Below are 24,478 nucleotides of genomic sequence, written 5' to 3' on the forward strand. Positions count from 1 at the left end.
AAAGACAGGCATGATGATATTTATGTAGTTTTCTTTTTAATTGCTCAAAACTGGAAATGATCCAAATACCCATTAATAGAAAGAATAAAAAAATTTCATACAATGGAATGCTACACTGCAACAAAAGACAGACCATTGATACGCACACAATATGGATAAATCTCCCTGATAATGCTGAATAAAAGAAATCACACACAAAACCATATATATGACTCCACTTATATTAAATTAAAAAGCATGCAAAGCTAATCAATGGTTGTAGAAGTCAGAATAGCATCTACCCCTGGAGGAGATACTAACAGAGAGAGGCCACAAGGAACCTTCTGGAATAATGGAAATGTTTTCTATTTGTCTAGATAGTGGTTACAACAATTATTAACACACATGCAAAAATTACCTAATTTCTTCACTTAAGATTTGTGTATTCCATTATATATGTTATACTTCAGGGTGCCTGGGTGGCTCAGTCTGTTGCTCCTCTGCCTCTGGCCCAGGTCATGATCCCAGGGTTCTGGAATCAAGTCTCCATCAGCCTCCCTGCTCAGCAGGAGCCTGCTTCTCCCCCTGCTTGTGTTCTCTGCTTCTCTCCTCTCTCTCTCTCCCTTAAATAAATAAATAAAATCTTTATAATACCTCAATAAAAATTTTTGTTTATTTTTTTAAATTTATTTATGATAGTCACAGAGAGAGAGAGAAAGAGAGGCAGAGACATAGGCAGAGAGAGAAGCAGGCACCATGCACCGGGAGCCCGACGTGTGATTCGATCCCAGGTCTCCAGGATCGCGCCCTGGGCCAAAGGCAGGCGCCAAACCGCTGCGCCACACAGGGATCCCTCAGTAAAAATTTTTAAAAGAGGGATGCCTGGGTGGCTCAGTGGTTGAGTGTCTGCTTTCAGCTCAGGGCATGATCCCAGAGTTCCGGGATTGAGTTCCACATCGGGCTCCCTGCAGAGAGCCTGCTTATCCTTCTGCCTATGTCTCTTATCTCTTTCTGTGTGTCTCTCATGAATAAGTAAATAAATCTTTAAAAAAATTTTTTTTAATTTAAAAAAAAAACAATAGCATTTGCCAACCTCAAACATAACCAACTAGAAAATATAACAGGAAATCAGATATGATTCACTATAACACCATAAAATCATAATAATTAAAAACATGCATCAATGTCATTGGCTCAGAAACAGGCAAATAGGAAAATGGAACAGAACCAAAAGCTATAAACTGGATCCTTATATGAATGAGGATTTCATATATAACAAAGTGGACACCCCAAAGTAATGGGGAGAGTATAAGCTGTGTAGTGGGTAGTTTTGGAAAAACAGGCTCTTTATAAAGAAAGAAATAAAACTGGCTCCCTACCTCACACCATATATGTAAGTGGCTCCCAGAAAGATCAAAGACATCAACTTGAAAAGCAAAATTCTAACTAATAGAAAAAATGTAAGAGAATTTTTTTTTTTTACTTAGAGAAAGGGAAAAGTTTTTGAAACTGAAAACCAAAAATATGTCTAGATGAAAGTAAGGATTTATGTCCAATAAAAAGTAATATAAACAAGGTCAATCGATAAGTAGCAGACTCTGTAAAGATATTTATCACATCTAAAACTCACGGAGGATTATTATTGATTATATGTGTGGAATTTCTTTTTCTTTTAAGATTTATTTATTTATTCATGAAAGACAGAGAGAGACAGGCAGAGACATAGGCAGAGGGAGAAGTAGGTTCTTGCAGAAACCCGATGTGAGACTTGATCCCAGAACTCCAGGATCACACCCTGAGCCAAAGAGACGCTTAACTGCTGAGCCACCCAGGCATCCCTATGTGTGGAATTTCTAAAAATCTGTAGAAAAAAGACCCAAAAGTAAAATGGGAAAATGTTATTATTATAAGGCAATTCATAGGAAGATTGAGTTACAAAATGAGACATAAAGAAATGATCAAGGTCACTATTAATTGGTGAATCATAAAATGAAATACTATTTTTATTCTATTAGAATGACCAAATAGATAAAACTGTATAATACCAAGTATTTACAAGTATGCTAGAAAATTGGCACTCTTGTGCATGGCTCATGAGAGTATAAACTGGTGAGAGTATAAACTGGAAAATAATCTGTTAGTATTTCACAAAATTAAATAATACCTACACACTATAAGCCTATACTCCTGGTCCTAAGGTTTATATTTCAGAGTTTATTCTTCATGGCTTTTTGTTGTTGTAGGGGGAAGTAGGAGGTAACCCAGATATCTATCACTAGAGCACCAGAAAAGATAAAAGTAGTAAATTCACACCATGGAACATCAAGCTGCAGTTAAAAGCAACAATCTCTATGTACCTATCCATAGCAATATGGACAGATCTTTGAAAACACACTGCTGTGTGAAAAAGGAAGCAACTCAATGAAATTTATAGCATAATGACATTGATGTAAATAACACGCCCAGGGACACCTGGGTGGCTCAGTGGTTGAGCGTCTGCCTTCGGCTCCGGGCATGATCCTGGGGTCCTGGGGTCCCACATCAGGCTCCCTGCATGGAGCCCGCTTCTCTCTCTGCCTACATCTCTGCCTCTGTGTGTGTGTGTGTGTGTGTGTGTGTGTGTCTCATGAATAAATAAAATCTTGAAAAAAATTTTTTTAAATGACAAGCCCATACACATGCCACTTCTGACCATAACATGGTAACGACAGGAATAGACCTCTCACTGTAAACAACTATAAAATTGGACAGAATATAAAGGGTAAAGGAAAAGAAAAAGACAATGTAAGACTATGATCCCTAAGAGAAAGGGACCTTACAAAGTGAGCCCCATGCTTGTCACTTACCTGTCTGAGAATAATTCTCACCTAGAGTTCACAGAACTAAGTTCGGGCAGAACCCCAGGGTCCTGCTGAAATGAGGAGGCAGAAACAAGAGTTCAAGACAGATGAAATTACTAGAATCTTTGGGATAAAATTTCATGGAGGAGGGAGCTTCATAGAGATGACCCCTGGAAGTCTGTATAGTGATCTCCCATTATAAGTAAACTGGTCTTACTATATGAAACCATTGAAGTCTTGCTGGATGGAAACTTCTAGGAGCTTAAGAATGGAATAGAGATACTAGAGATCAAGCAGTCTGGGGGTTACTGGAGCTTTAGCTTTGACAAAGCTAAGGAATCTCACTAACACCCTTTGGACCTCAGCTGAAACACTAGAAAGGCTGTGCCTTAGGTAAAAGGACCATGTCTTTTTTTTTTTTTTAAGATTTTATTTATTTATTCATGAGAGACACAGAGACAGGCAGAGACAGAGGGAGAAGCAGGCTCCATGCAGGGAGCCTGACATGGGACTCAATCCTGGGTCTCCAGGATAACGCCCTGGGCTGAAGGTGGCACTAAACCACTGAGCCACCCAGGCTGCCCAAGGACCATGTCTTAATGAAAAACCAACAGTAGATTCACCTTAAAATCTAAAAACAAACCCTCAAAGTTGTCCACTGTGCTTTTAGGAAATGTACATGGGGGATACCTGGGTGGCTCAGTGGTTGAGTGTCTGCCTTCAGCCCAGGGCGTGATCCTGGAGTCCCAGGATCGAGTCCCACAACAGGCTCCCTGCATGGAGAGTGCTTTTCCCTCTGCCTATGTCTCTGCCTTTGTCTCTCTGTATCTTTCATGAATAAATTAATAAAACCTTAAAAAAAAAAAAAGGAAATGTACATGAAAGAAATTAGCAGTAAAGGGGTATCATGTCTGCAACTTAATCTCAAACTTTTTGAAAAATATATGCAAAGAGAATGGTAAAGCAAATGTAGTAAAATGTTAACATTTGGAAAATCAGGGTAAAGGATATATGAGAATTCTTGGACTCTTCCCATAAAGTTTGCAATTCTTCCAAAGTTAAAAGTTAAGAAAAAAAGTAAAAAATAATGAGGGGCACGTGGGTGGCTGTCAATTGAACATCTGACTCCTGATCTCAGTTCAGTTCTTGATCTCTGGTCATGGGCACAAACCTCACATTGGATTCCACACCAGTGGAGCCTACTTAAAATTTAAAAAAAAAAATTTTAAACTTAAAAAATAATGAAAAAATATACCACACTGTCACTTTTTTTTTTTTTTTAATAATATAAATTTATTCTCTTGTAGTCTTGGAGACTAGAAGTCCAAGATCAAGATGTCAGCAGGATGGGGCTCCTGGCTGGCTCAGTCAGGAGGAGGATGCAACTCTTGATCTCTGGTTGAATGTAGAGATTATTTAAATAAAAACAAAAAAGAAGTCAGCAGGTTAGTTTGTCCCAAGTCTTCTCTCCGTGGCTTGCAGACGGCTGCCTTCTCACTGTATCCCCACATAGTGTTTCCTCTGTGTATGTTTTTCTCTGACGTCTCTTTTTGTAGTCCTAATCTCCTCTTATAAGGACATCAGTCAGATTGGGTGAGGTCCCACCCTAATGGTTTCATTTTAAATTTGCCTCTTCTAAGGTCCTATCTCCCAATATAGTCACATTCTGAGGTACCAATAGAACTTCAACATAGGAATATTGAGGGCACACAATGTAACATTCCTAGTCCTCCTCCTTTTTCTAAGTCCTGTTTGTTTCTTGAAAAAATTTTAAAAATAAAAATCAGCTATGCTTATACATTTCTAAATTTATTCTTAAAATTCTGCCAATAAGTTTTTTACATTCCATATTGGGGGCTTTGTTATTTCTTGGTGAACTGAAACTTTTATCATTATGAAATAATTCTGTTTATCTCAGTAAGTTTTTTCATTAAAGCCTATTTTACTTAACATTTAAAAATGCATCCTCGGGGATCCCTGGGTGGCGCAGCGGTTTAGCGCCTGCCTTTGGCTCAGGGCGCGATCCTGGAGACCCGGAATCGAATCCCACGTCAGGCTACCGGTGCATGGAGCCTGCTTCTCCCTCTGCCTATGTCTCTGCCTCTCTGTGTGTGTGTGTGTGTGTGTGTGTGTGTGTGTGTGACTATCGTAAATAAATAAAAAAAAATAAAAATGCATCCTCACACAAGATAATATTATAAATTTTACAAAGATTATACTTCTTTAGGGATACATATGAAACATATTAAAGTGGCTCCCCTTGGAAGGGAAGGAGATACTAATGAGAGTCACAGACACAAGGAGGAAAAGTAGAGGAGTCTCACACAGGCTAATGATGATAATGTGCTAAAAACTGAAGACTATATATAATCAACTCAACTTTTTCACATCTGACATCCAAAAAGTAAAGAATGATAGAAAGAAAGAAAGTGAGGTAGGAAGAAGGAAAAATGTAAGGCTAGAAATATGAAAGAACAAACTATAGTTCAAAATTATGAATATTTAAGGTATCCAGGGGGACTTTTCAGATGACTATATATCATGGTTTTTTAACTTGAGGATGAGAGATGCTTCTGCAGATGGAGTTAAGATGAAGAACATTGGGGTGCCTGGGTGGCTCAGTTGGTTAAGCATCTGCCTTTGGCGCAGGTAACGATCCCAGAGTCCTGGGATTGAGCCGCTGCTCAGCAGGGAGACTGCTTCTCCCTTGGCTTCTTCCTCTGCTTCTCTCTCTGCTTCTCCCTCTCCCTTTGCTCCTCTCCTCACTCATGATCTCTCTCTCTCTCTCTCTCTCTCTCTCACTCTCACTTTCAAATAAATAAAATTGTTTAAAAAGACGATGAAGAGCACTTCAGGAAGAAGGCATAATAGGTGTACAGACATTAAGTAATGAGAGCACAGAGCCTGTTGGAGAGGAAAGAGGAGGATGATAATGAAACATGAGTCCAGAAAGGTCAGTTAGTGCCAAAACAAAGTATTATGTTAAACTTTGTGCTAATAGTAAAAGTATTTGTTATGACACTACTGTGGAGTGGTTTAAAAGCTCAGACTTAAATAAAATAAAATAAAATCTCAGACTTGAATTAAAAAAAGACTTGGGTTTGAATTTGAACTGTCTTACATAGCAGGTATATGACCTTGAGCAAGTTATTTAATCTCAGTAAGACTCAGTTTCTCATGAACACTTAAGTAATAATGATTTTTTTTAAGATTTATTTATTTATTCATGAGAGATACAGAGAGAGAGGCAGAGACATAGGCAGAGGGAGAATCAGGCTTCCTGCAGGGAGCCCAATGCAGGACTTGATCCTGGATCCTAGGATCTCGCCCTGAGCCAAAGGCAGATACTCAACCACTGAGCCACCCAGGTGTTCCAAGTAATAATGATATTTATCTTGGTAAGTTATGAGAAATGAGTAAATCTCCAAACAGTGTACCCAGCACACAGTAAATATTCAGGACTTGAATTATTGTTATTACTATTATTATTATTGTCATTTTCCTCATCATTGCCATCATCATGCTTATTATTTGAACCAGAGAATTACCTGTATTCTGGAAAGATCACTCTGGTGATAATATGAAGGCTGACTTGGAACAGCTGAGACTAAGAGCAGATAACAGATAAAAACAAGCTACAATAGCCTAGGTAAGAGTAAGAGGATCTAAGTGTTGCTAGAGAGCAATATTTCAGGAAATAAAGTTTATGGGTCTTTCATATACCCCTTATGGACCACTTCAAATCCTCACAGCCACAGCAGTAGTGACCAATTCTGTGCAGTTTTCATTCACCTTCACATCAAGCTGCAACTTGACAGCACTTCTTCCCCCACCTCCAGTAAGATTTATTTATTTTAGAGAGAGAGCAAGTAGGGATGGTGAGGGAAAGTCTTAAGCAGACTCCTCGCTGAGTGCAGAGCCTCACTTGGGGCTTGATCCCAGGGCCCTGATATCATGACCTGAGCTGAAACCAAGAGTCAGCCCCTTAACCAACGGAGCCACCCAGGCTCCCTGTTAGCACTTCACTTCAAGCCTGCAATTTACCTCTCACTTCCTGCCTTAGGACTTCTCTAAATCCCTTCTTGGGATCTGAGGGCACCTGCTTGGGTACTTGCACCTGTGTAACCCTGAAGTGCCCAGGCAGGTTTAAGCCTTGTGGGGCAACACTTAACCAATGAAAATAGGATTGGACAAACGTTTCCCCCTCTCTTCCCTTTGGTGGACAGTCCTGAGATACATTTCAAATAATTCCTCAGATGGCCTCCCAGGATCTAGCATCCAGTTGTCCAGTACAGCAGCTAACTCCATAGTCTATCTCTGTCTTGATTCTGCCTCTTTCCTTGTTATATAATTCATGTTGCCCTTACTTCTGCCTCTGGAATCACACTCTAAAAAAACATGTAAGCCTTTGTCTCAGGGCCTGCTATCAGGGCAATCCAGGCTAAGAGCATGATACATAAAATGGTCTTAGAAAGCAAGCCTTCAGGAAGGAATTGTATCACCTAACAAGGACTTCATCGCTGTTGGTAGCAGGTTTAGTTAGATGGGTTAGATGACCTCTGGCCTGCCCTGGAATTCCATTTACTAAGAATCTCACCTGTGGTTGATTGGGATGAGGTGTAGGTGAAAGGGAAATATTAGCTATGTATACAGTGGCTGTGGCACTTGAACAGCATAGGGCAATGATAACTATGAGATTATGGATGGAGTTCACTTTTGTTAGTGTTGGAAGATGGGAATTAAAAAGGAAAAAGACAAGCTCCCGTAAGTGTATTAACTACTCTAAACTATGAAAGTAGGGGCCTCTACAACAGCATTTCAGGACAGCCCCCAACATCTGTAAAAAATTGCAGCCTGTGTTGAAAATGAAGCCAAGGTCCTAATCATAAGGATAATATTGCTTTAGAGCCTCAACAGATCTATGTCAAAGTCAGTCCCTGATAAAAAGTGGAACTCTGAGGGCTAGAATAAAGATAATTAGATGGATAAGCATGAGAATTTTGAATCCCTGGATTCTCTTAAATCCTCCAAGCTAGCAGAAGCTGGAAGGCAGAAGTCCAGCTAGAAGAGGTCCCTCCCTTCACTTGAGGGTCCTGTAGGATCTAATCTGAGGCAGATGTTGTGTAAGATGATTTTTGTCTTTTTAAAGATCTACCCCTGCCACCCTTCTTTGCTCCAGGCTAATCCTAGTAACTAGGGTTAGGTCTCGGTACAGCCCCAGAAAGGAAATACCATTCCTGCTCCAAGAGAAAATAAATTATGCACCAAAAGAATGATAGAAATTAGCTAATATGTCCCAAAAGAAACCAACAGAGTATATCTCAAGCGTATTAAAACAGCAGAGCAAGATATAAAGCTAAGTAGGTGAGAATTTATTAGCATGGAGGCACTCGCCCAAAAATCAAATTCAATGTTCTGGCAAGAACACCTGGAGCTGGTCCTAATACCCTGCTAGGGATGGCTCTTTTGAAGCTTGAACATAAGGAATGTATATCAACACATGAACACAGCTTCTAGTAATTAGTAAGTGGTTGTGGCTCTAGAAAGTAAGGACCAAAAACAGTTTGCCTTTAATGGAAAAGACATTAATACCCATTTGCTGCCTTGCCCCATGACCGTTTTATTTAAGTCTCCTGCTCTGCCACTGTATAGTCTACAGTGACCTTGAGCTCTTAAGAATATTCTACAGAATGGGAGACAAACCATAAGATACTCTTAATCATATGAAACAAACTGAGGGTTGCTGGAGGGGAGTGGATGAAGGGATAAGGTAACTAACTGGGTGATTAGCATTAAGGAGGGCACACAATGTAATGAGCACTAGGTGTTATATAATGATGAATCACTGACCTCTACCTCTGTAACCAATAGTACATTATATATTAAGTAATTGAATTTAAATTAAAAAAAAGAATTTCTACAGAACACCATACTGGTCCAATATACATCATACTAATTGGACATGGTGAGCAGAAGTGAGAAATACCCCTAAATATCCTAGTATTACATATGCAGACCAGACTGTGAGAGAAAAAAACTCATGAAGATTTAAGGGACTACCACATTGGTGAAGTGTTTAGGGATCCAATGGTTTGTGGCAGCCTTAAAATTTAAAGCACAAGTTGATTCACTTTGCACCAAGAAAGACAGTATTCTTTTATGCTTGATAGACTTCTTTCAATTATGAAAACAGCACATCCCACATATTACTTTAACCGTTTATCAGATATGTAGGAAAGCTCCCAATTTTGAGTCAGACCAAGAGCGAGAGACCTGCTGCACAGAAGGTCCAAGCAACAGAGAAAGCTGTCCTGTCACCTAGGTTATATGGCTCAGTAGATGTGATATGTCAGAGATATCCATGGTAGGTAAAACCAATCTTGCATGCTCTAAAAGAGAGTTGCCATGTGTTTCTAAGGTTTTAGACCAGAGGTTGGAAAACTATGGCTTGTGGATCAAATCAACTTGTGTTGTTGGTTTCGATTTTGGTTTGTTTGGGTTTTGTTTGTTTTAAGATTTTATTGATTTATTCATGAGAGACATAAAGAGAGGGCAGAGACATAGGCAGAAGGAGAAGCAAGCTCCCTGCTGGGAGCCCGATATGGGACTCTGATCCTGGGACTCCAGGATCATGCCCTGAGCCAGCCGAAGGCAGATGCTCAACTGCTGAGCCACCCAGGCATCCCTGGGTTTTGTTTTTGAACCACTCACGAGCTAAAAGTGGTTTTTACATTTTTTAAAGGGATATTATAAAAAAAGAATATGCAAAGAAATTATATATTGTCTACAAAGTATAAAATATTTGCTACCTGATCCTTTAAATAATTGTTTGAGAAACAGTTTCTAGTGTGTAGCTGGGACCTTGTGGAGCCCAAGTGCTTTTCCATGGGACACTAGTGACAATGCAGTCAGAGGTCCCAATGATGTGCTGGTGTTGCAAGATCTACTGTGCCATAAGGTCAAGCATTTCCAGGGTGCCTGGCTAACTCAGTTGGTAGAATGTGCAACTCTTAAACTCAGGAATGAGTCTGAGCCCTGTTTGGGTATGGATATCACTCAAAATAAAATCTTTAAAAAAAAAAGTCAAGCATTCCATTGTATGATAGAAATCCTAGATTTGGGATTGGATCTAAGGATGAGAAGGCATAAATAAATTACAATAACAAGTGACCCAAACTTATGTGTCACTGTGTCTGTAGCACTGAAGCTTCTCCTTTCAATTCACTTCAATGATGGGGGCCGGAAAGGTAGGTCTGGTTCACAGAAAGATCAGCTAATATGTTGATCCTAATAAAAAATGGACTAGGATGAACCACAGCTCTACTCAGGGTGGCCCTAAAGAACTCATTGGTGGTAAAGGAAAATTCTCCCAGCAGGTAGAGATGATAACAGTACATTTGCTCGTCACTTTATATGGCAGCATAAGTGGCCTGAGATATGGATATAGATGGAATACAATGGTGAATGTTTTATCTGGTTAATCAGGGTGTTGGAAAAAGAAAAATTGGAAGATGAGGACAAAGAGAACTGGGGAAGGTAAACAGGTGATTTAAAGAAATAGGCACAAAGTATGTAGCTCTTTGTGCCTCGTTATGATGTCCACCAGAGACTAAACATCACAAGAAAGGCACTCAGAAACCAAGCGGGGAGGATGACTTGTCTTATGGATGCCAGTCAGACTCTCTCCTTGGCAATTCCAATGCTTAAATAATGGCCTTATTTTTTTTTTTTAATAATGGCCCTATTAATGGAGTGGCCATCATAGCAGGGATGGGAGCTATACATGGGTCCAACATTATGGGTTCTTTCTCATCAAAGATGATCTGATTGTTGTTACCTAATGTGTGTCCAACTTGCCAGCAGAAGAGATAAATGCTGAGTACTCATTATTACTCCATTTTTTGAGGAAACCAGTTGGACACTTGGTAACAGATTAATTACATCAGATCCCTTCCTCCCTGGAGGGACAACAATTGGTTCCTACTGAGACTGACACTTACTCCAGAAACAGAGTAATAATATGAATGTAAAATTTATGCTGCCTGCTGTGTAGTAAGTAATAAAGCCCTTTGCCTCTGACCTAGGAATCTCATATCTTCTCTCAGCATCCCTGTCTGTGTGACTGGGCCTCACCTCATGCCTGAACCGCAGGCCTCTCACTTCCTACACCAGGGCTTTTGGGATGCCATCTTACAATATACCCACAGAAACTGTTTGGCTTTTATGTATGTGCAACCTAGAAGTGCAGGAAGGTTAACAATTTGTGAGGCAAATCCTTGACCAATTAGGAATAAGAACTGATGATTCTCTTTTTTTCTCTTGGTCAGATGGTCCCAAGATACATTTCATAAATCTCACAGAGTCACAGGCCAGGATCCCTTGGTAGCAGACACCTAGAACCTTCGCTCATGTTGGCTCTTTCTCCTTCCCAGTTTTACTCCTCACTCCTGCCCTCTGCAATTGTACTTCCAAATAAACTACTGGCATTATATCCCTGGTTCTACTTTGGGGGAAACCCAAACTATGGCAATGGAACTTTAGATGTAGTGGCAAGTTTTTAAGCCTGAGTGACTTGCAGAGTAGTAACACTATTAGAATAAACGTGCAATGCAAAAGAGGAACATGTTTGTTTCTGAAAACATTAATTTGAAATATTGGGTGTATCCTTTTGATGCCTAGTTCATGGGATATGATGCTGACCTACTCTCAAGTAAAAGATCTTCCATTCAGCTAACACATATTGAAAAATCTAGTGGTTCAAAGCCATGTTCTTAAGGATAGTAGATACCATGCAAGGATTAAGATCTGAGAAATGGGGAGAAGACAACATATCAGTAGAAGGAGCAGTAAATAATTAACCACCATTATGGCATGGTTAGCTCTGCTAAGAGGGAAAAATATAATAGTCTTTCTATTTACTTCAAGGTGCTCATAATCTATTTTTTAAAATGATTTATTTATTTATTTATTTATTTATTTGAGAGAGAGAGAGAGAGTAGGAGCAGGGGGTAGGGCAGAGGGAGAGGGAGAAGCAGGCTCCCCACTGAGCAGGGAGCCAGATGGTACTGGGCTCCATCCCAGGACCCTGGATACATGACCTGAGGCAAAGGCAGATGCTTAACCGACTGAGCCACTCGGGTGTCCCTTGATGCTCATAATCTAATAGAGATGAGTTTTGTTTTGTTTTAAGATTTTATTTATTCATGAGAGACACAGAGAGGGAGGCAGAGACATAGGCAGAGGGAGAAGCAGGCTCCCTGCAGGGAGCCCGAGCAGGATTCCATCCCAGGACCCGGGATCAGGACCTGAGCCAAAGGCAGACACTCAACCACTGAGCCACCCAGGTGCCCCATGAGATGATGTTTTATATAATACAGTGTTGAGAGTGAAAAATATTCTTAAAAGCCCTAGAAATGGGAGCTCTGAGGAGAGAAGGAGTCATTACAGCTGAGATATTAGGTAGGGATGGGTAGCTGGAGAGGGTGGCATCTGAGCTGGACTCTGGATACATAGCACTGAATTGTGCAATAACAAGACTGAGGGCAGAACAATGCAAGTGGAGATGACAAAGGCACAGAAAAGGGAGAGCATGGTTTGTGAGAATATGGTAGTTAGGATCTTTGGTTGCAAAGACAACATTACTTTAAGTGATAAAGATTACTTCCGGGACGTGTGGGTGGCTCAGTGGTTGAGCATCTGCCTTTGGCTCAGGGCATGATCCTGGAGTCCCGAGTTCGAGTCCCAATTGGGCTTCCTGCATGGAGCCTGCTTCTCTCTGTCTCTCATGAATAAATAAATAAAATCTTTAAAAAAGAATTACTTCCAAGGCTATGTGGGAAAATAAAGAAGACAGGAATCTCAATCACTCAGGGCCGAGGCTTCATGGGGATTAAATTCCATTTGGGGACTGGGAGGTTATCCCAGACCCAAGGCAGCTCAAGGGATCAGATATTTTGTCTGGATCCCTCTCTATGGCCTCTCACTACATAGGGATGCTGTTCCTTGCATCTACTACCATTTATAACTTATTTTACTTCTGCACACTCAAGATCCTGTCTACTCCTGGCTTCTGCTATGTCATAACTTCCAGTTACATTTTTTTTTCTTTGTATGTCTTTCATCTTCTGACTCTGCTATTAACCACTTTATTGTCTGGGCCTCAAATTCAATCTTTGCAAGAGAAAATTTGATTGATCTGGTTAATTATTATCATCCCCATTGAGCAACTCCCTTGGGCAATTGGACAGGCTATGAATAGAATGGTCAATTAGATGTGTCAAAGGTAACAGAGTCCTGTGGTATAGAACAAGGTGACCTCACAGCTGTGGGGGTGGAAGGCACTGCTCCCATACTAGGCATATTAAGTAAAGCAACTTGGCCTGATCTTAGGTGTAACAAAGAGGAATAAACCTGGGACAAGATAGTGATGACAGGATAAGTGTGATAAGTGTGCCAGGATAATTAAAATCTGTGACTACAGATTTAATTGACTAGGCCAGAGTTCTCAGAGTTCCCTATCCAACCCCTTTTTGTAATATTCTTTATATAATTCTTTTTTTTCTCTTGTTTTTTTTTTTTCAAACTCTCTAGTATTCTTAAATGGGGTACAAAGATACTATAGTCTAACGACACAGACATGTATTTTTTTAAAAAATCAACAAAGTGCTCAACTGTATTACAAAAAAAAGTCCCACAAAAACACAAAGGAAAGTTATTAATAATAAAATAATATGTATTTCAGTATGTAATTGCTCATGCATAGCTATACCAGAAGTTATGAAGCAGTAGTCAGATGCTTGAAACTATACATAGCAAAACTATAAATGTTACAGTTGCAATTTGGACTGATACAAGCTTGTTGTGTTGGTGACTCAGATGCTATCAACAACGCTGCAATCAGCAATGTAACTTTTTGAAATGGTATCATCAATTCTTAGCATAGTGTCCAGTTAAATTTAGTATTTTTTGAGATGAAAAAAAAAAATCTGAAAGCAAAAGATACCCATTAAAGATTTTAAAAAGACAAGAGTCTGGATCAGAACAAACTTCAGGAAGATTTAAGACTCCTAAATGATAATCAGCTTCAAGGTCTGGATTGTTTTCATCTTTGGCTGATCTCCCACTCCTACCCCAGTGCTGATAAGTAGTAGGCACTCAGTATATGATTTTGAATTGAATTGATTTGAATCAAATAACATCTCCAGCAAAGTACCCTCAGGGCCCTTTGGTATAACATATCTTAGGGCAGAGCTCCAGAAAGGCAGCATTAGTGGAAGTGATTCCCTTACCACAGGACCCAAAGTCAGTTGTATCTACATTTCTTATGTGCAGGACCCTGGAGTCCGAAGCAGAATTTCTAGGTCCAGCTCTGTTGGGAGAAAAAAAAAAAAAAAGGAAAGGAAAGGAAAAGAAAAGAAAATGAAAAAGCTACATTCTATTAGATCATCTCCAGATTTTCTAGCAACAAACCCAAGGAACCGCAATAAAAGTCTTGAACAAAAATCTATTATAGGTAGCTGACACACATGTTCCAAATTTTGGTTGATTATTTAAAGAAACATATTCAGCATATAGCATAGTGCCTGGCCCATAATAGCCACTGAACAAGTTTGTGTTGAGTGAATGAATGAATGAATGAATGATAACAGTTCAAAAAGTGCTTAAGATAGAAAAATGAAAAAGGAAAATTCTAGTGTGTGTTACACCAGAACCAGATGTAGGACTCAGATTGGTTTTATTTGAAGAACTATCCAGCTTTCTGATTCAAAAGCAAGAAATCAGGCCAAAAGTTCAAAACAAAAGGACAAAAAAAAACAAAAACAAAAATAAAAAACAAAACAAAAAAAAGGACAAGAAATAAATAATATATTTGCATAGTTACAATGTAGTACTAGAGAGTTTAAGATGAAAAATAACGGCTTCTTGATCTCCTTCTCTCCCCCCCCCCACACCTTCAGTCCCACTGGGTCCAAATAGGTACAAGTTCCTAAATATAAACTTTGTTCCAAAGATCTGGTGACAGATCTCTTTTTAGCTTTCTCCATTTTCTCTATGAAATTACTGATCTGATCAAGAAGGCTTATACATTGAGTTGATTTTCAAATGGTGGGGAAAGTTTGCAAGGAACTCCTACAATTTCAGCCTTGGTAACCATGGTAGATGTGCCTGTCACTGCTCTATACAAGGCTACTGTTGTCTTTAGTAGCAAAAAGACAGTATTTATAAGAAAACATTTATGGAGTATTATGTGCACTCATCATTCTAAGCACTGTGATCTCAAGTTCTCACAACAGTTCATGAGGAATGTACTATTATTAACTCCATTTTTTGGATGAGGAAACCGAGACTGACATGGGTTAAATAATTTGTTCCAAGTCACACAGAAGGCTGTAAACCTAACACCTAAACATAAACTGCCTGATGAAAATCCAAAAATATCTGACACTACTCTGAATCCCACTTCTGTCAGACTCCTGGAAAGGTCTAATTTTTAAAAATATATACCTGATGGGGCACCTGGGTGGTTTAATTGGTTAAGCTTGCACTTTGGCTCAGTTCATATTCTCAGGGTCCTGGGACACACCTTGCAATGGACCTGCATCCAACTTCTACTGACACCCCTCACCCTATACTCAGCAGGGAGTCTGCTTCTCCCTCTCTCTCGGCCCTTGCCTGTGCTCCTGCTCTCTCTGTCTCTATTTATTGAGAAAGAGAGACATAGAGAGAATGAGCAAGGAGGAGGAGAAGCAGGGTCCCCGGTGAACTGGGAGCCTGTTGCTGGGCTCCACCCCAGGACCCTGGAGATCCTGACCCAAGCTGAGGACAGAAGGCAGATGCTTAACCGATTGAGCCATCCAGGCATAAACAAAATATTTAAAAATAAATAGATAAATGTATACCTTATGGCATTAAAGAAAGGCTATGATTATCCAAGTGGGATAAAATATCAAAAGAATAATTGGAGAAGTTATGCCTGCTCTTAAAATGAAAATAAGCTTTCCTAAAGTGCAATGGTTGGCAGCCACTTTTCCACATCAGGTTCCACCCTTCTGCCCAGTGAGGTTTCCTGATGGAAGACAAACCTGGACAATAAAAAACAACAGTAATTCTAGTCAATAATCTACAAGCACATTGCAGGAGGATAATTTAGTAGTTTACGTGATGAGCATACTGCAGTTATTTAAAGTAAGGATCTTGAGGATCTGTGAGACATGGGCAAATGTTTATAAAACATTACGTGAAGACAGTAAAATAGAAAATGAGAGCTCTGATGCAGCTATGTAAAAACCTCTTACTGTGAACAAAAATGTAAGGGGAGAAGCAAAAGTAATTGTGGTTTCCAGTTTTAGGGACTGTAATTAGGTATCATTTTTCCCCCAGAAATTTCTATAGTATCGTTTTGACTTAAAAAAACCCAGCTTGAGTAAAAACAGTAAAATATACAAAAATGGGTTTCTGGTCCCAGTATAGTAGTGGGGAGAAAGTGGAGAAAGATCTATGGATCAAGTTAACCAGCGACCTCTAGAAAGCTCCCTGTGCAGGTAGAACTTTATTTGAGGTACATCTTTATTCCAAGGTTTATTTTCTTTCGGAATTCTGGAAGCTTTGCTCTTGCATTAAAAAAAAATAATAAAGGGGGATCCCTGGTGGCTCAGCGGTTTAGCGCCTGCCTTTGGCCCAGGGTGTGATCCTGGAGACCCGGAATCGAGTCCCGCGTCGGGCTCCCTGCATGGAGCCTGCTTCTCCCTCTGCCTGTGTCTCTGCTTCTCTGTGTCTCTCATGAATAAATAAATAAAATCTTTAAAAAAGAACAAAATTGTGTGTTTTATTTTAATTATTACTTATTGCATTTTGGAACTGAGATGGACGAGTCATTTTCGGACCTGAGCAAGTCGCTCTGATCGTCAAAGATCTATCCGGTCTTTGCGACAAAGCTGGTCTCTTTCCCCAAGGTCAGTAGCTCCCACTGGAACCTGCGTGCCCGCTGCGGGCTTCGCGGCCCCTCAACATCTCACATTTCAGGCTCCGCGGCCACCCCCGGGCGCCCCCGCGCGCAGCCCGCGCAGACCCGCGTCCTCCCGGGGCGGTGCAGCCGGCGGGCCGGGAGCTGGCGCGGCCCCCGCCCGCGCGCCGGCGCTGACTCAGCTCTTCCGGTCGCCGTCAGCGGCCCGCCGCCCCCCGAGTGCGCTGCCGCCGGGCGTCACCGCTCCCCCGGCAGGGGCCGCCGGGCGCCAGGCCCTCGCCTCGCGCGCCGCGGTCCTGCCCCGCCGTGACTCAGCCGCTTCCGCCGCCGCGACGCGGGCCTCGAGGGTCCCGAAAGGGCCTGACGCTCGTTAAGGCGTCCCGGCCCTGCCGTGCTTGGGCCTGCAGGGCCCTTCGCGGTGGAGGACTGCAGGGCTCAGCGAAAATATTCCTGGGCCCGCAGTGCAGACAGCGGATAATATTTTTTTTCCTTTTCTTTAAAGATTTTATTTATTTATTCATGAGAGACACACACACAGAGAGAGGCAGAGACACAGGCAGAGGGAGAAGCAGGCTCCACGCAGGGAGCCCGATGTGGGACTCGATCCCGGGTCTCCAGGATCCGGCCCTGGGCTGAAGCCGGCGCTAAACCGCGGATCCACCCGGGCCGCCCGACAGCTGATAATCTTGACCCCTTGACCCGGGCGTTTTTGGTCTAGGGCAGCCCTGGGTCTTAAGGGCCGGACGACCTGCACTGGCAGCTCAGCCCAGCCCCTTGCAGGCGTGGGACCCCCAGAGAGTTACTTAATCTAGCCAGATGTCACTTGGCACATGGGCAACATGGGGGTGCGTCCGTACCCACCTTGGTGGTGTTGGCACAGCCTAGCCAATCGTGGAAACTCGGCAAATCTCAGTTCTCATTATCATTTCCTTTGCCATAGCTAGTAGATGTAGTTCTTCCTCTCTCCATGCTGCCGCAACCATCTCGCTCGTCTTCCCTCCAGCGCAGGGTCACTGCGAGGACTTCCTAACTGGTTCTGCCGCATTCCCATCCGGTCGGCAACGACCTGCTACATTCTTAAGGCACACTATGTTCATCAAGACAGTGACCTGCTCCAGATAATGGAACACTTTCCTGTTTTCTTTCGGTTTAAGTACAAAGTCCTTCTCCTAGGATTTAAGGCACCAAAGCCTGGCTCGCCCACACCCCCACCCCTCCCATAAATTTTGCTTACTCTTCATCTTACTTTGTGGCACCTCTGCAGGAGCTGGGGGTTGGGCAGATAAACACAAAAGCAGTACTTACAATACTGTGTAGTAAGTGCTCTGAGTATGAGCAGGACAGAGAGCAAAGAAGTGAATAGAGGGGAAAGGAAAAAGGTTGGAAAGGCATGCTCTTTCTCGCACGTGCTCTCTCAAATAAATCTTAAAAAAAAAAAAAGCCAAAATGATGATTTAACTACTTTGAGAGGATGGGAAACAAGTGAGGTTGTGTGGTTGTCTATTTGTTGTATCTGGAAGGGTGCTTCATCCTTATCTACCACAACAGCAGGGCCATAAAGCATGTTTAACGCAGATACGTCAGGAAATAACAAAAACACATTATTTTAAATCTGGAGGTAAATACTTAAAGCGACAGCAAAGGTGGAAAACGGTTGTCCTTGAGCTATAAAGAGGATCAAGGCAGAAGACAACTGTTTTTCGCTATACATTTTTTAGTGGTATTAAAGCATTGACATATTTTTCGATATTTCAATGAACATTTTCAATGAAAAAATTTAAATTCATTTTTATATGGATAAAAATAAAAGCATACAAGCTCACCCTTGCATAATTTCATTTCTTTTTTTAAAAAATATATTTATTTAGAGAGGGAGAAAGAGAGAGCAGGGGAGGGGCAGAAGGAGAGAGAGGATCCTCAAGCAGGCTCCACACTGAGCACAGAGTCCAACTAAGGGCTTGAGCCCACCAGCCCAAGATTATGACCTGAGCCGAAAACCAAGTCAGACGCTCAAACCACAGGGACACCCAGGTGCCCTCCCATAATTTCATTTCTTTTTTTTTTTAAAGCTTTTTTTTTTTTTTTAGGCTGGATGGTGTTCACTTTTTTTTTTTTTTTTAAGATTTTATTTATTCATGATAGACAGAGAGAGAGAAAGAGGCAGAGGCACAGGCAGAGGGAGAAGCAGACTCCATGCCGGGAGCCCCATGCGGGACTCGATTCCAGGACTCCAGGATCACGCCCTGGGCCAAAGACAGGTGCTAAACCGCTGAGCCACCCAGGGATCCCAAGGTGATAATTACAGATAATGGCAAAGATTTGTATACAATAGTCATTGTAGGATAATTTAGTTAGAAGCCAGAAAAAAAAACAAGCAGCAACGTAAATATCTAACAGAGTGCAATAATCTAAAAAATCATGATGCCTTCATATGATGATTTTTAAATCACATTTTTGAGAATTATTTAATTTCATACTAAAATGCTAATTTCAATGAGTGGGAAAAAAGGAATGCAAAAGCACATATATTCTTAGTAAACAGATTACTTAGAAGTCCTTTAGAATGCTTATATGGTGTGTATCTTTGGGAATTAGGATTAAAGAATTAAGATTGTGTCAGTTGGGTTCTATAGGAAGCAAATGCTGAGTTGAAGTTAGTGAAAAAGTTTGTCAGGGAGTTAAACCAATGAAAAGAAAGAAGTGGAATTGAGCACATGTGATGACAAAATCACATTCCCAAGATTTGTCCCAAGACAAAATCTTTCCCAGCACACAGCACGGAACTTTGGAGGAGAGATTGCCTATTGGAGGATGGAAATAAACAGGCCTTTGTACCACCACCTTCCACAGTCATTGGCTGGGGCCACTCTGAGAGAATGAGTGGCTGGACAGCTGAGGATGACCAAGAGGTTTAACAGCTGAATGTTGTCACTCCCTGTAGCTGGGCAGTAAGTCCTTTCTTGAGGGGAACTCTGACCAGTCTGCCTATCTGCATCAAAGCATGTTTAAAATATATATATATATATTCATTCATAAGAGACACAGAGGTGGAGAGGCAGAGACATAGGCAAAGGGAAAAGCAGGGTCCATGCAGGGAGCTTGATGTGGGACTTGATCCCACCACCCCTTCAGCCCTGGGCCAAAGGCAGGTGCTAAACTGCTAAGACACCCAGGCATCGCAAAGTGTGATTTTTTTAAAACCCATTTTTATACATTTTTTTGTGGTCTCCTAATTTTGGCACCAAATATGCCATATTTTTATAATAGAAATGTTAAATTAGTAAGTAGATTCCAAAAAAATATAAATGTTCAAAAGGGATCTCCTATGGTAAAATACGTATATTTTTAGAGCATTCGTTTTTTTTGTTTGTTTGTTTTTCTTTTTGTCAGAGGTCATTGCTGTCCCTTTCTGGCTCACAGGATATGCTCCAAGTAGGTAAGGTTGCCAGAGGTGAGTTCCAGCATCTCATCTGTGTAATGAGGAATTTTTATCTCGCTAAAATTGTGAAAATAATATCATTCCTCTTGATTGATTAGTTTCTTCATTCATTTAACAAATATTTGTTGTGTCTACCTGTTAAACTACTGCATTAGGCTCTTTTTTTTAAATGTTAAATTAATAAGATGTTGATCACACATTTATCAAGCTTGCCGTTTAGTAGATAATAAATTATGGACTTAATGTGTTAACAATGTACACGACCTTAGAGTTTCAGTTTTGCAAGATGAAAAGAGTTCTGGAGATTAGTTGCACGACAATGTGAATGTACTTAACACTGCTGAACTGTATACCTAAAAATGGCTAAGATGGTAAATTTTATGTCTATTTAACCACAATTATTATTATTATTATTATTATTATTATTATTATTATTATTTTAGCAGAGAGAAAATCTCAAGCATGCTCCATGCCCAGCACTTGAGCTGGACTCAGGGCTTAATCCCACAACCCTGAGATCATAACCTGAGCTGGAATCAACAGTTGGATGCTCAGCTGACTGAGCCACCCAGGTACCCCTTAACAATTTTCTTTAATGTACATACCCTATCACCTAACAATTATACTTCTGGATATGTATCCCAAAGAAACTCTCACCCATGTGTACAAAGAAATGAGTATGAGGATGTTCTCTTCCCTATTGTTTATAAAAGGAAAAAGATGGAAGCAGCCTAAATTATTATCAGAGTAATGGGTAAATAAAAGTATATCCATTTATCAACCTGATTTAGTCTCAAAAAATAGCTTTGGGTGATAAAAGCAATATACAAAACGATATATATATCATGATACCGTTAATATTAATTTGAGGATACAATATCATAATCTGGGATGGCTGGGTTACTGTGTTGAGTGTCTGCTTTTGGCTCGGATTGTGATCCCAGGGTACTGGGATCAAGTCCCACATTGGGCCTGCAGGGAGTTTCTCCTACCTGTTTCTCCTTCTGCCTATGTCTCTGCCTCTCTCTCTGTGTCTCTGTGTCTCTGATGAATAAAAAAAATAAAATCTTAAAAAAAAAGAAATATGGAAGCAAATATGAAACTTTAAAAATTGGAGTGAGATTTTGGGTGGTGAGAGTATGTACAATTTTTATTTTCTTATACTGTTTTGTATTTTAAATTTTGATTTTTTAAAAAATAACTACTAGTGGGTTTTTTGTTTTGTTTTGTTTTGTTTTAAAGCAAATGAGTCACACATAAACAGAGAGATGGGTAAAGTTTTAAGGGAGTTTAAAATGGAGAAATACTATCAAAGCAGGGTGGCAGAGAGAAGAGGTCAGAAAAGGCATGAGAACTGAGCCTTCAGGAATGGAAAAAAAAGGAGGTAGTTGAGAAGGAGGCTGTGGAGTGGTATTCTAGGCAGGAGGAGTGGCATGAAGAGGCATGGAGACAGGATAGTAAGTAAATCTTGAGTAGTCAGGTTGGCTGGACCAGAGATACCTGACAACAAATAGCAGAAATTTGAGGTGCCTGGTTGACTCAGTCGGTTAAGCATCCACTCTTGACTTAGGCTCAGGTCATAGTCTCAGGGTCATGAGATGGAGCCCCACACGGAGCCCCTCATGGAGCCTCTTGGGGTGGGCTCTGCATTCAGCAGAGAGTCTGCTTCTCTCTTACTCCCTCAGCCCCTCTCCCTGTTTGTGCTCTCTCTCCATCAGATAAATAAATAAATCTTTAAAACAAAAAAATAGTAGGAAGTGAGGTCTAAAAGGTGGTTTTCACCTCATCCAAAAGGACACTTCCATGGGAAACCAAAGAATTGCAGTCTGTTCTGTAGATAGTGTCTTGTGGCTTATCATTAAGAGTTTTGGAGTTGGAATGATAGGATCAGAACAGGAAGATTAATCTGATTGTGAAATATGAAATAGTCAGAAATAGAGAAGGATCAAAGGCAGAAAGAGGAGCTAGGAGGAAATACTTGTAGGAGTCCAAGGGAAGATAAATACAGGTCCTCTCCTATCCACCTGCTCTTTTTTCCCACAGCTTTACTGAAGCTTTTTGAGCACATACAATAGTCTCTGAAATAGTTTGTCTGCCTCTGAATGGATGTTTCCCAACCATTTTTCGTGCACATGTGGCTGAGAGTTATAACATGCTGTCCTTAGTTACAGTGGTTCACGAGGCAGGGTTTCTAGGGACAACTGGTAGAAATGTGCAGTATGAAAGAGGATCTAAGTGATTTTCTGATCAATCAGAACTTTCATCCTGTACAAACACTATCCAAAAATGTTCAAAGGTTCCCATCACCTGATTCTATTCAAAGATTCTAGTCCCTGAGAACAGGGCAGAAGCTGCATTCCTCAGCACACCCACCCCCTGGACTGGCAGCAGCTAACTTCTCCGGTTTTAGCTCCCTCTCCTATATGGATTCTGCACTCCAACCATGTTGCTATGTCCTGTAATCCCACACATAGGGCAATTTTCTCACTCCTGCCTTTTTTTTTTTTTTTTTTTAACTGGACTTCTCTTTTTCACAATCTCCACTTACTAAAAATTCTGCTTGGGATCCCTGGGTGGCTCAGCGGTTTAGCGCCTGCCTTTGGCCCAGGGCGTGATCCTGGAGTCCCGGGATCGAGTCCTGCTTCGGGCTCCCTGTATGGAGCCTGCTTCTCCCTCTGCCTGTGTCTCTACCTCTCTCTGTCTCTCTCTGTCTCTCATGAATAAATAGATAAAAATCTTAAAAAAAAAAATTCTGTTCATTCTAGGGGCACCTGGGTGGTCAGTCAGTTAAGTGTCTGACTTTAGCTCAGGTCATGATCTCAGCGTGAAGAACACCCCTCCCCCCCCCCCCCCCCCCCCCCCCCAGCCCGCAAGTGGGACAAGGCCTAACCCTGAGGCAGCTCATCCAGGCGCCTCCCATGAATTCAAGTAACAAAAACATTCTGTTTTTTGCGAGATAAAAAAAAGAAACTATCTCCCCTCGCCCTGACTGGGAAAGTCCCTGAACATGGTCGTGCTGACCTTCAAAGAAATCAATGCTATGCTACTCCCGCGGTTTTTTGCCTTTAAAAGATGCCTGTAATTGCTAATCGGGGCTCTGCCACCTCGGAGAGCCCGTTTGCGCAAACGTCCAATAAACCCTCTTGCTTGTTGCATCTGCCTGTCTGGGGTCTGAGTCTCTGGGGCGTCCACCGGGACGCGTTGGCACCCGTGAGCCAGGGTCCAACAAGGGTCCTAGGATCAAGCCCCTAGTCTGGCTCTGTGCTCAGTAGGGAGTCTGCTTAACCCCCTGCTCTTTCCCTCCTTTTCCCCTCACTTCCTCCTCCCACTCCCCCTGCACTCTCTTGCTCTCTCTCTCTAAAATAAATAAATAAATAAATAAATAAAAATCTTTTAAAAAATTCTGTTTATTCTAGGGTCCAGATTTGACTTCTTCCATGAAGCCTTTTTTGATCACTTCAGAGGGAATTATCTTCCTTCCTTCCAGTTATCAAGGCTTCTGCCAGTCACAAGACAGCTTACATTGACTCTCTCTATTTAACATTGCTTCTTCCTTAGATTTTAAATCTCTGGTGGTGGCCAAGTCTTATTGCTGTTTTTGTTGGTTTGTTGTTTTTTTTTTACAATTTTTTTTTAAAGTAGGCTCCACATTAGATGTGGATCCTACTTGACCCTGAGATCAAGAGTTGCTTGCTCTACTGACTATGCCAGCTAGGTACCCCTTGCTTTCATTTTTTAAATCCCTTAGCCCCATGGGGCACCTGGGTGGCTCAGTGGTTGAGCTGCTGCCTTTGGCTTGGGTTGAGATCCCTGGATCCTGGAATCAAGTCCTGCATCGGGCTCTCCGCAGGGAGCCTGCTTCTCCTTCTGCCTGTGTCTCTGCCTCTCTCTGTGTCATGAATAAATAAATAAAATCTAAAAAAAGAAAAAATCCCCTAGCCCCAAGACCTTGCTGCTCAAGATGTTTGATAATTAAAATAAGCACCATTATTGAAAACCTTTTAGTGCCAGGCACCATACACATTATATCTATTCCTCCTAATAACCCTAGGATGTAGGTGATACCATTCCCATTTTACAAAAGAAGAAACAAAGCCTCAGAGGTATTAACATGCCCACTATATACAGCTAGAAAATAGGAGATTTAAGATTTGAACAGAGCTCTGATAGGCACTGAACCTTGTGTTGTTTTCATTGCATTATGCTGTTGTTCTTATGTAATAGTTGAATGAATGAAAGAATACATTTTTGAGTATG

The 24,478-nt window shown here is 41.1% G+C and overlaps 1 protein-coding gene across 2 annotated transcripts in view; it reads right to left on the reverse strand.

The window, feature by feature from the left end:
* The window catches only part of IPO7 (importin 7), an 88,978-nt gene extending 71,039 nt beyond the window's left edge, over positions 1-17,939 (reverse strand). Inside the window, exons 1-2 of one of the 2 annotated variants that reach the window (XM_041729775.1) lie at positions 17,644-17,939; positions 14,108-14,187 (exon numbers count right to left, since the gene is read on the reverse strand). The gene's annotated coding sequence lies outside the window, so the exon portion shown is untranslated. The remainder of the gene's footprint in view (positions 1-14,107; positions 14,188-17,643) is intronic. The other variant, XM_041729776.1, reaches the window with a different exon arrangement.
* Positions 17,940-24,478: the final 6,539 nt, after the last annotated feature.

This window comes from Vulpes lagopus, chromosome 15 (assembly GCF_018345385.1).
Source record: "Vulpes lagopus strain Blue_001 chromosome 15, ASM1834538v1, whole genome shotgun sequence".
NCBI lineage: Eukaryota > Metazoa > Chordata > Mammalia > Carnivora > Canidae > Vulpes > Vulpes lagopus.